Genomic DNA, 10156 nt, shown 5'->3' with positions numbered 1-10156 from the left:
TGTGTATGTTTGTGTGTGAGTGCGTGTGGCTGTGCGCGCGCATGTGTGTTTGTGTTTGTTTGAGTGCATGTACATACGTGTGTGTGTGTGTGCGTGTGTGTGTGCGTGTTTGAATACATGTATGTAGGTGTGTGTGTAAGTGTGCGTGTGTGTGTATATGCGTGTGTTTGAGTGCATGTGTGTTTGCGAGTGTGTTTGTGTGTGTGTGCGCACGTGTTTGAGTGCACGTACATACATGTATGTGTTTGAGAGTGTGTGTGTTTCAGTGTGTGAGTCTGTGTATGCATACATGCATATGTGTGTAACTGTATGTGTGCGTGCGTGCGTGCGTGTGTGAGTCAGGCCTCTAGAGACTCTGTCCCGGAGCACATGAAGTGTGTCCCGTGTGTTCAGTGAACGACCCACACACACTCTCATTAACTAGTTCTTTAATTAATCCAGCTAAAAACGCTGACTGTCTCTATAAGTGCCTTGAGAAATGAGCATGTCCCGGTGTGTTCATTAGCCTGTGTTCACCTCCCAAACAAACCCTCTCAATTCAGTAATCACAGGCTGAACAGGGTCCTGACAGACATAAGAACACTGAGAGGCATTAAACCAGCACACATCGAGAGCTGAAAACTGATCCCAAATCAGATTTACTCCTGAGAGAGAGAAGAAACACATATGGTTTACTCTGATGGCATGAACAGGACACTGAACTTCACTTAACAGTCTGTTGTAGATTAATTAAATTTAGTTTAGTGCTTAATGACACTTTAATATACAGTTGAAGTCAGAATTATTTCCCTCGTGTGATTTTTCTTTTTCAGATATAATATATAGTAATGTTGAACAGATTCAGGAGTTTTTCACAGTATTTCCTCTAATATTTTTTCTTCTGGAGAAAGTCTTACTTGTTTTATTTGGGCTAGAATAAAAGCAGTTTTTAATTGTTTTAACTCCATTTTAAGCTCAATATTATTCGCCCCTTCAGCAATATTAGTGTTGGATTGTCTCCAGAATAAACCACTGTTATACAATGACTTGCCTAATTACCATAACTATACTCTAATTACCTTAGTGAAGCCTTTACATGTCACTTTAAGCTGAATACTAGTGTCTTGAAGAATATCTAGTCTAATATTATGTGCTGTCATCATGGCAAATATAAAATAAATCCGTTATTAGAGATGAGTTATTAACACTATTATGATTAGAAATGTGTTGAAAGAGTCTGCTCTCTGTTAAACAGAAATTGGGGGGGGGGGGGGGGGGGTATACAGGAGGGCTAGCAAAGCCAAGCTGGAAGTCCAGTCAAAACCAGCTATATCCAGCTTAAACCAGGCTAGTCAAGCTGGTTTTAGCTGGATTTGGCTGGTCATTTTCCAGCCTGACCAGCTAAGACCACTAAAACCAGCCTGGTCAACCAGCTAAAACCAGCCAACCAGCCTAGGCTGGTTTAAGCTGGATTTTCAGCAGGGTGTATATGTATAAAAGTGTGTGGCAAGTAGTGATGTTTGTTCCACAATTATTATTATCAAGTGTTCATGAGATGGATTGCCTGAGGGAAGAAGCTGTTTCTGTGTGGGGCTGTTCTGGTGCGCAGTGCTCTGTAGCGTCGACCAGAAGGTAACAGTTCAAAGAGGCAGTGTGCTGGGTGTCCAGAGTGATTTTGGCAGCCCTTTCACTGATTGATTACCTACACTATATATTCACCTCTCCAGCACACACACTTGTTGTCTCTCTTAAGTATTACAAATGTTCGCCCTGTGTCTTTTGATCCTTTGCTTTGCAGCCTGCATCAATCTCTGAGCATGACTGCTGGTCTGCATTGCCCTCATGCAAACATTTGACCGACGACTATTCCTTGTTTTTAAACTGCATGTGGATCCTCATCTCTGTTGCCAGACTCTCTCCATTACGGCAAGTAACTTGCGATACATAATCTTACTAAGTAATAAGTAATGCATTACTAAAGTACTAATATTTGAGTTGAAAAACGTAATGATTGCAACAAGTTCCCTCAGGGCAGGGCTGCTCAACCCTGCTCCTGCAGATTTCAGTGGCAGCCCATATCAAGCACCTGTCTGTAATTAGCAAGTGCTGTTCAGGGCCTAATTAATTGGTTCAGGTGTGTTTGGAGCTGATCTTAGGAAGGCAGATCTTCAGGAGCAGGGTTGTGCTTTAGGGTGTACCATATTAAAACATCTTCAGGTATTATTTATTAAAGACGACAACATTTTATGAGTTTAAAAACATTGAATGTAACTGTGTCTCTTTTCAAGCTACGTAATATAAGTGTATGCTGCCATTTATGTATGATTTAAATGTGTTTAATGTATTAAATGCTGTAATAGCACAATATAAGTCATACTAATGTATTATTTTTAGGTGCATGAAGCTACACATTGAGTGTGGTGAAGCTCCGCCCTAGTCCACCTGCGCTGTCAATCATCCAGCTGTCGTCATGGCAATCTGCAAACTCTACAGAATGAGCCTGCAGCAGGTGAGTGAAGCCCTACACACACACACACACACACACACACACACACACACACAGACTGAAGGGGAATTTCTGTGAAAAAGGGAAGTTTGAGTGAGTCAGTGGAGACTGCAGCTGTAACAACAGCGTCTGATGTACAGTTTCACACACACACATGTACAGTACAGTCGGACCTGCCCTTCCTGCTCTCCGCTATACGCTCAAATACCACATACACCACCACAATAATACACATCCAGAGCTCTGCACATTTGATGAAGTGTGTTTTCTTCTTCTCCATCATTTCCAGAAGATTACACAGCTGTAAAGTGAACAGCTCAGATGGTTCGATGACAAACGTCTCGACTTCATACTGACAACTTTGACTTTCGAGTGCGAATCTGAAATGTGTCTTTCATTACTTTAAAAATATAAAGCTTTAATGAGACCGTTCTGAAGAAAAGTGTGAAGTTATGTCTAAAAATGAAACACACACACACACACATGCACTCACACAAGAACATAGACACACCGACAAACACACAAACATGAACACACACAAACATACACACACATACACACACACACACATGTACAGATACAAACATATATACACACAAACATACACTCACACAAGAACATAGACACACCAACAAACACACAAACATGAACACACACAAACATACACACACATACACACACACACATGTACAGATACAAACATATATACACACACACACACCTACAAATACACAGAAAGGCACACAGAGACAAACAAACACACACATCCACAAACACACACGCACACAGAAATACACACACACATACATACATGCACACACACAAACATGAACACCCACATGAACACACACATACATATGCTTACACATACTTGCATACACACAAACACAGACACACATACTCTACCTACACACACACACGCACACATACACACATACATGCATGCGCGCGCACACACACACACACACACACAGAAAGACTTTTTTAATTTTCTTTTTCGGCTTAGTCCCTTTATTAATTAGAGGTTGCCACAGCGGAATGAACCACCAACTATTCCAGCAGTTTTATGCAGTGGATGCCCTTGCAGCTGCAACCAATCACTGGGAAACATCCATACACACTCATTCACACACGCTACGGACAATTTAGCCGACCCAATTCACCTTTGGCGCATGCGTTTGGACTGTGGGGGAAACCGGAGCACAGAGGAAACCCACGCCAACACAGGGAGAACATGCAAACTCCACACAGAAACGCCAACTGAAGCAGCCAATGCTTGAACCAGCGACCTTCTTGCTGTGAGGCGACACCAACTGCACCACCGCATTGCCCACACAGAAACACACACACACACACACACACACACACACATTATCCACTCTGATCAAATAAGTCAAGAATGAAACTAAAGTGCATTGTCGTAACCCGTCTGCGTTTCTTGTAATGAAGCAACGTCTGAACAATAAGCAGAATGCAGAGCGCTGAGCAGACCTTCATCAGCAGACGGGTGTCGAAATCCTCCTCTTTCACACGCTCTGCTCCTGTTGAGAAACGGGCAGTGGGATTGTCTGGTGTGTGTGTGTGTGTGTGTGTGTGTGTGTGTGTGTGTGTGTGTGTGTGTGTGTGTGTGTGTGTGTGTGTGTGTCCTCTGGAAGTGCTCATGTTCAGTGTTGTTCCACCTCTATACCTCTACATGACTTCATCTGTGCCACCCAGAAGAGGACCATCTCTGCCAAACCCACACACACAGGCATGCATACACACACATAATCACACACGGACACTCACACACACACACACACACACACACAGAGCGAGAGAGAGAGACCCTCGCCATACTGTACAACACACACGCACTCACATACAATCATATGCAAAGCTTTATTATATTATACACTCACCGGTCACTTTATTAGGTACACCTTACTAGGACGGGGTTGGACCGGTTTGCCTTCAGAACTGCCTTAATCTTTCGTGTCAGAGATTCAACAAGCTGCTGGAAATATTCTTCAGAGATTTTGCTCCGTGATAGCATCACACAGTTGCTGCAGATTTGCCGGCTGCACATCCATGATGCCAATCTCCCGTTCCACCACATCCCAAAGCTGCTCTATTGGATTGAGCTCTGGTGACTGTGGAGGCCATTTGAGTACAGTGAACTCATCGTCATGTTCAAGAAACCAGTCTGAGATGATTGAGCTTTATGACATGCTGCGTTATCCTGCTGGAAGTAGCCATCAGAAGATGGAGACACTGTGCTCATAAAGGGATGGACATGGTCAGCAACAGTCTTGTTTTTATTTTGTTCTGTCGAATGCTGGAAAAAATAGTCATTGACGTCCATAGAAAGGACAAAAGATTGTAGTGGTTACTAGTGTGCTGCTTTAGGGGTGCTAGGCTGTTCTATTGCTATGCAGTTGCTGCAGTGTTTGACTGATTATGCACTTACATTAACATCCATAGTGGGAATTAAATATACTATGGACGTCAATGAACGTGTGTGAACTGCCTCTTTAATAGTTGCAGGATCAGCTGGTGAGATCACATCCATTTCAGAACGAGCAGTGCATGTATACATGATGTCAAACCAGAGAAATGCAGTAATTTCAGTCAGATGGATGTGTTGTTGACGATGCCGTTATGAGCGTCTGTCTCTGCAGGATCAGATTATCAGCCTGAAGATGCTGAAGGGCTCAAATCCAGCTCATCTTTCTGTTCTCCCGCAGGAAAGACGAGCACAGCATCCATAAAGACAGGACTAAATCACATTATCTACATTATCTGCTCTGCCGTATCTGGACGGCCCGGGTTACGATTGCAAATAATGCACAAATTAAAGTTACTGTAATTCAAGATGTCCAACCTTGGATTTTAACACTCCGGAGAACTATTAAAACAGAACATTTATGAAAAACTTTGCATTTATTATATGATTAAAATTACTTTTAGTGCCAATTTGGGAAGAAAAAAAACTTTTATTTGAACTAACATTTTTCTTCTAGAGAAAGTCTTGTTCCTTTTAATTTAGTTTAATACCCTTAAGAATTTGTTATTATTATTATTTTTATTATTATTAATATTACTCAGTTGGCATTTCTGTGTGGAGTTTGCATGTTCTCCCTGCCTTCGCTTGGGTTTCCTCCAGGTGCTCTGGTTTCCCCCACAGTCCAAAGACATGCGGTACAGGTGAATTGGCTTGGCTAAATTGTCCATGTGTGTGTGTGTGTGTGTGTGTGTGTGTGTGTGTGTGTGTGTGTGTGTGTGTGTGTGTGTGTGTGTGTGTGTGTGTGTGTGTGTGCACAGCAAAATATGGGGACCCAAAACAACTCTATGGGTGTTAATTTCAACACTTTGAAAGTGTCTCATGGGGTCCACTCAAAACAGACTTAAATCAACACTTTCAAAAGGGTTGGCACATTGACACCGAAGTAAGGGTTAATTTTAACTCAGGGCAGAGTTAAAAAATTTAACTATATTTAACACCACCTGGTGTAATATATTATTTTATTTAACTCTCTTAAGTGTAAATATGGTAAAAAGGTCAAATAGACTGTAAATTACAAAATAAAAAACATTTTATTTGAAAACATTCACAACTTCAACAATTCATTCAATTTTTAAAATGCAACAATGTCAAATATGCTTTAAATGTTTTATTAGTACAGACAGTATCAACAAAATATGATGTCCAAACTTGATGTTTCATCAGAGCAATTTGAAAGTTCAATATATCGTCACTCATAGTTTTCTTCTGAACGCATACTTTTCTTCTGAAATTACATTTTAAACAACTTGGCGTGCAAATCTTTCACTTCTGGTGTTTCCTTGGTCCTTCATATCAAACACAGCAGTTTAAATGAAGGTATAAATGCTGTAAACTTGTGTGAAAACAAACTGGAGCTAGGAAATCTCATCAAGCATGTCCTGTGAATGAAGTGCTTCCCAGCCACAGGATGACCTTTTTATCCATGACGATGTAGCAGCTGCTGATCGCTCGTCTGGTGGTTCCTGATGCACAGATATAGGGTGATGCTCATCTAAGAACTCTTCAAGACTCCAGCATGACTAAGAAAAATGTTTGAAAACAAATTGCAATCAAATTCTATGATATATTTAAAAGAACATTTAAAGTAAATAAAACATTCAAGAAATCTAAACTCACCTTTTGAAAATCTACATGATGATCCACAACTTGACTCTCCCAGCTGGTTGAGGTGACAGGATATGGAAAAGTAGAAAAAACACATACATCACTGTTGGATCTCCAAAAACAATTAGGTTAACCACTATGACTAGAACTGGAAAAACAGGCAGCTGTCTGTCCAGAATCCTGAATTTAACACAACACTTGGAGCAAAATTTAGAGGAGCTTAAAATCTTTTATATCATTTAGTGATGCTGACTTCCCCAAAATATTGGCCACAGTGTAAAAAATATTCATAAACTTACAGTTTTCTGTAAGCGTGTGCGTGCGTGTGTGTGTGTGCGTGTTTCTTTACCAGATTCAACTTGTTAGGCCCTTTCAGGTCCAGTATTGACGCCACCTTTCCTGGAGTCTAGCAGATGTTTCAGGTCCAAATATAATCTATAATATTAGGATAAGCAGAAGAGGAAAAGTGCAAAGCAAAGAGCAAAACATTATTTAAGTAACAGTTCACCCACAATACAAAACTTATCACCTTCATGTCAATTGTTATTCTCTAATGCTCTAATACCCTCTTAGCTTATTGTGAAACAAATACAGAACTTTATCAAACATACCTTCATTATTATCACCACATATGACCAAAAAGGTGTGCTTGGTCATTTCACCAACTCTGGAAATACACCATCCGTCTCTAATCAGCCACTGTCACAGGGTCTTGTGTTATTGTATAGAGAACTGTGGCTGTTAAAAAAACAACAACACATTAGTATCTAACACATATGCATAACCTTCAGATAAAAAAGAGAGATGAACATCACAAAGTATGCCTCACACTTTTTCAGATATCTTTTGATTCAGATGTTGATTATTGATAATAAATCTACAAATCAAACCTGTATCATCATTAGGCTGCTCAAATATGAATCAGTTGATTAATTTTACAGACAGGTGGCTGTTTACAACGCACTAATAAAACGGAAATGTTGTGTACAGTACATGCTAAGTTTAGCCTATAGTTTTAAGCACAATATCATGCGGGAGAAAAAGCTTGACTAAGATGTCGCTGACAACAGAAATAGCCTAACTTACTAACGTCAGACATCCCGAGTTGGGAAAAGTAATTTTCGGGGGATACAGAGTTGATTTGCGGGAGGTAGCGGGAGAGATGAGTACCTAAAGAGCAATGGGATGAGTTGCGCGCGACGTACCTGAAGAGCGGTGGGGGTGACTTGCGCGCGACGTACCTGAAGAGCTGGGAGGGATGCGGTGGAGAGGGGCGTGCAAAGTGTTTAATGACCGGGCGGGAGACGCGCGATTTCCGGGGGATTATCATTCATTTGCGGGCATCTACTTGGGCATCTGGGAGTCTCTGTGCATTTGCGGGATAACGTTAACGTTAGTCCCGCAACTTCCGGGAGACCTCTGTAACGTTAAATGTCTGATAAAGTGCAAACGCGGTCATTTAAAGACATTAATGTTAACATTCCGACTTTAATGGTTGTCAACACTTAATTTAATTCAAGCGTACGTCATCACACGAGTCTAAGTTATAGACTAACGGTATATGGACGGCCACGAATGAACCAGTTTAAAAGGGCCGCGGTGTTTAAAATAACCAAATTAACGTACACGAATAACAAACAATCATTTGTTTCAGTCAGGAAGCCTTTTACAAGTAAGCATATGTTCATTTACTCACCAGATATGTTTTAGAAACTCTCCAGAGCTTATGGAAACCGTCCTGTGTTGCCGTTAGCATCCGGGCAGAGTAGGCTAACGTTAGGCGGCTCCGGGGATTCCCTCGCTAGTTTGCTTGGAATTAAAGGAGAAGTGTCGATTTTATTTTACAGATGGGTAACAATGCACAAAATGGCATTAAGCGTGACAGAAATGTGTTGAACATGTACATTTGATGTTTTTATGCACTATGTATGCGTGAGCATATATAAAAACATTCTTGAAAAGAAGTCAATAGTAATGCAGTTAAGCTAGATACACAAACGACCATGAATGAACCGCAGAAGTTTAAAATTGTCACTCCATTCTAAAGTTATTAACTTAACAACATGTTTACAACTGTATTTCCTTAAAGAAAGTCAGTAAAATACCAACATTTAGGTAGTTTGACTCACCAGTTGCTGTTCTAAACCTCAGATGGAAAATGGCGTCTGGAAAATTCTTCAGTGACTGGGGCTGCATGAATTCCCGGATGTTGGAAATAACACCACCAAGTGTTGAAAAGATAACTCATTGATTTCGCACTGAATAAAATCAATTCTAACTCTTATTATATTCATTTATCAAAATCTAACTCTTTAACGTCAACACTTTACTCTCAAATGCTTCAACACCGAGAATTTAACTCTGATGAATTTGCTGTGTGTGTGTGGATGTGTGTGTGTGTGTGTGTGGATGTTTCCCAGAGATGGGTTGAGGCTGGAAGGGCATCCGCTGCCTCGGCTCAGTTGGCGTTTCTGTGTGGAGTTTGCATGTTCTCCCTGTGTTTGCGTTAGCAAGTGCATTTCAACTTACACTAACCCCTACAGTCTACTTATAATCTAATGAGAATTGGTTGCAATCTAACTTAAATTCAACAAACAGACGATCCAAATAAAGTGTGACCAAATTCTGTTTAATTCTGAAACTGGTGTATTATGAAAAGTGGCACCACTGAAACATTTTCACTTCCCAAACTACCAAATCTTTTCCAAGGTTCAGTGTATGATTTGTGCATGTAATATATGCTGTGAGATGTCTTGACCTTTGTAATGTTCTCACACACACACACACACACACACACACTCACACACACACACACACACTATAGTTTAATATTTTCCACAGACGCTCCTCTGTTTTGAAACCTGAACATTTCGTAGTTGCATGAATTTATAGTAGGAAACGATGCTGTTGGGTTTGCTGAGTGTTTTTGGGATTAGTGCTGCATTTCATTGGCATTAGGTTTAGTTTTTATAACATTTCAAATCAAAACAAGTGTAATGAAATCATTCAAAATGACAATTTCATGAAAAACATTCACGGCCAACAGACTTCTGTTTCTAAAACCCTCACACACTGTCCTTTACTGACCTGTTTAGCAGAGCAAAAAGCTCAACATTCCCACAAGATACTACTTATTTATAGTAAACACTGAACCATACTATAGTAAAAGTACTTGAATCAATCTGTTGTGGTGATTCTACAGTTGCTATGGTAACAACAACATCTATTGTAATTAATTTGTTGCGGTAATTCTATAGTTGCTATGGTAACACAACAAAAACTACAGTACTCCAAATTACCCAAATACTGTAATTTTCTTTAATGACAGAATATATTATACTTTAATAAACCACATTTGACTAAAATAAAAGCTATACTATAGTATTTAAAACGTTCCATCATTTCACTATAGTTTATACTACAGCATGCTGGAGCTTTCATTGGGAAAAGAGTTGTAAATACTATAATAGATACTTTATTTAATATAGTTCATAGTATTCAATATGGTTCAGAAACAACAG

General features: G+C 40.1%; 1 long non-coding RNA gene across 1 annotated transcript; it reads right to left on the bottom strand.

The window, feature by feature from the left end:
- Positions 1-6042: 6042 nt before the first annotated feature.
- LOC147846625 (uncharacterized) lies at positions 6043-8802 on the bottom strand. Its single transcript, XR_015476043.1, has 6 exons — positions 8765-8802; positions 8332-8444; positions 7247-7373; positions 6985-7070; positions 6648-6690; positions 6043-6550 (listed from the first exon to the last, which is right to left on the bottom strand). It is a non-coding gene; the product is annotated as an uncharacterized LOC147846625 (long non-coding RNA).
- Positions 8803-10156: the final 1354 nt, after the last annotated feature.

The sequence above is a fragment of the Danio rerio genome, chromosome 1, assembly GCF_052040795.2.
Source record: "Danio rerio strain M-AB ecotype USA chromosome 1, GRCz13ab, whole genome shotgun sequence".
Lineage (NCBI taxonomy): Eukaryota > Metazoa > Chordata > Actinopteri > Cypriniformes > Danionidae > Danio > Danio rerio.
Note: the sequence above shows the minus strand (reverse complement) of the source record. Positions and strands in the feature narration are given on the sequence as shown.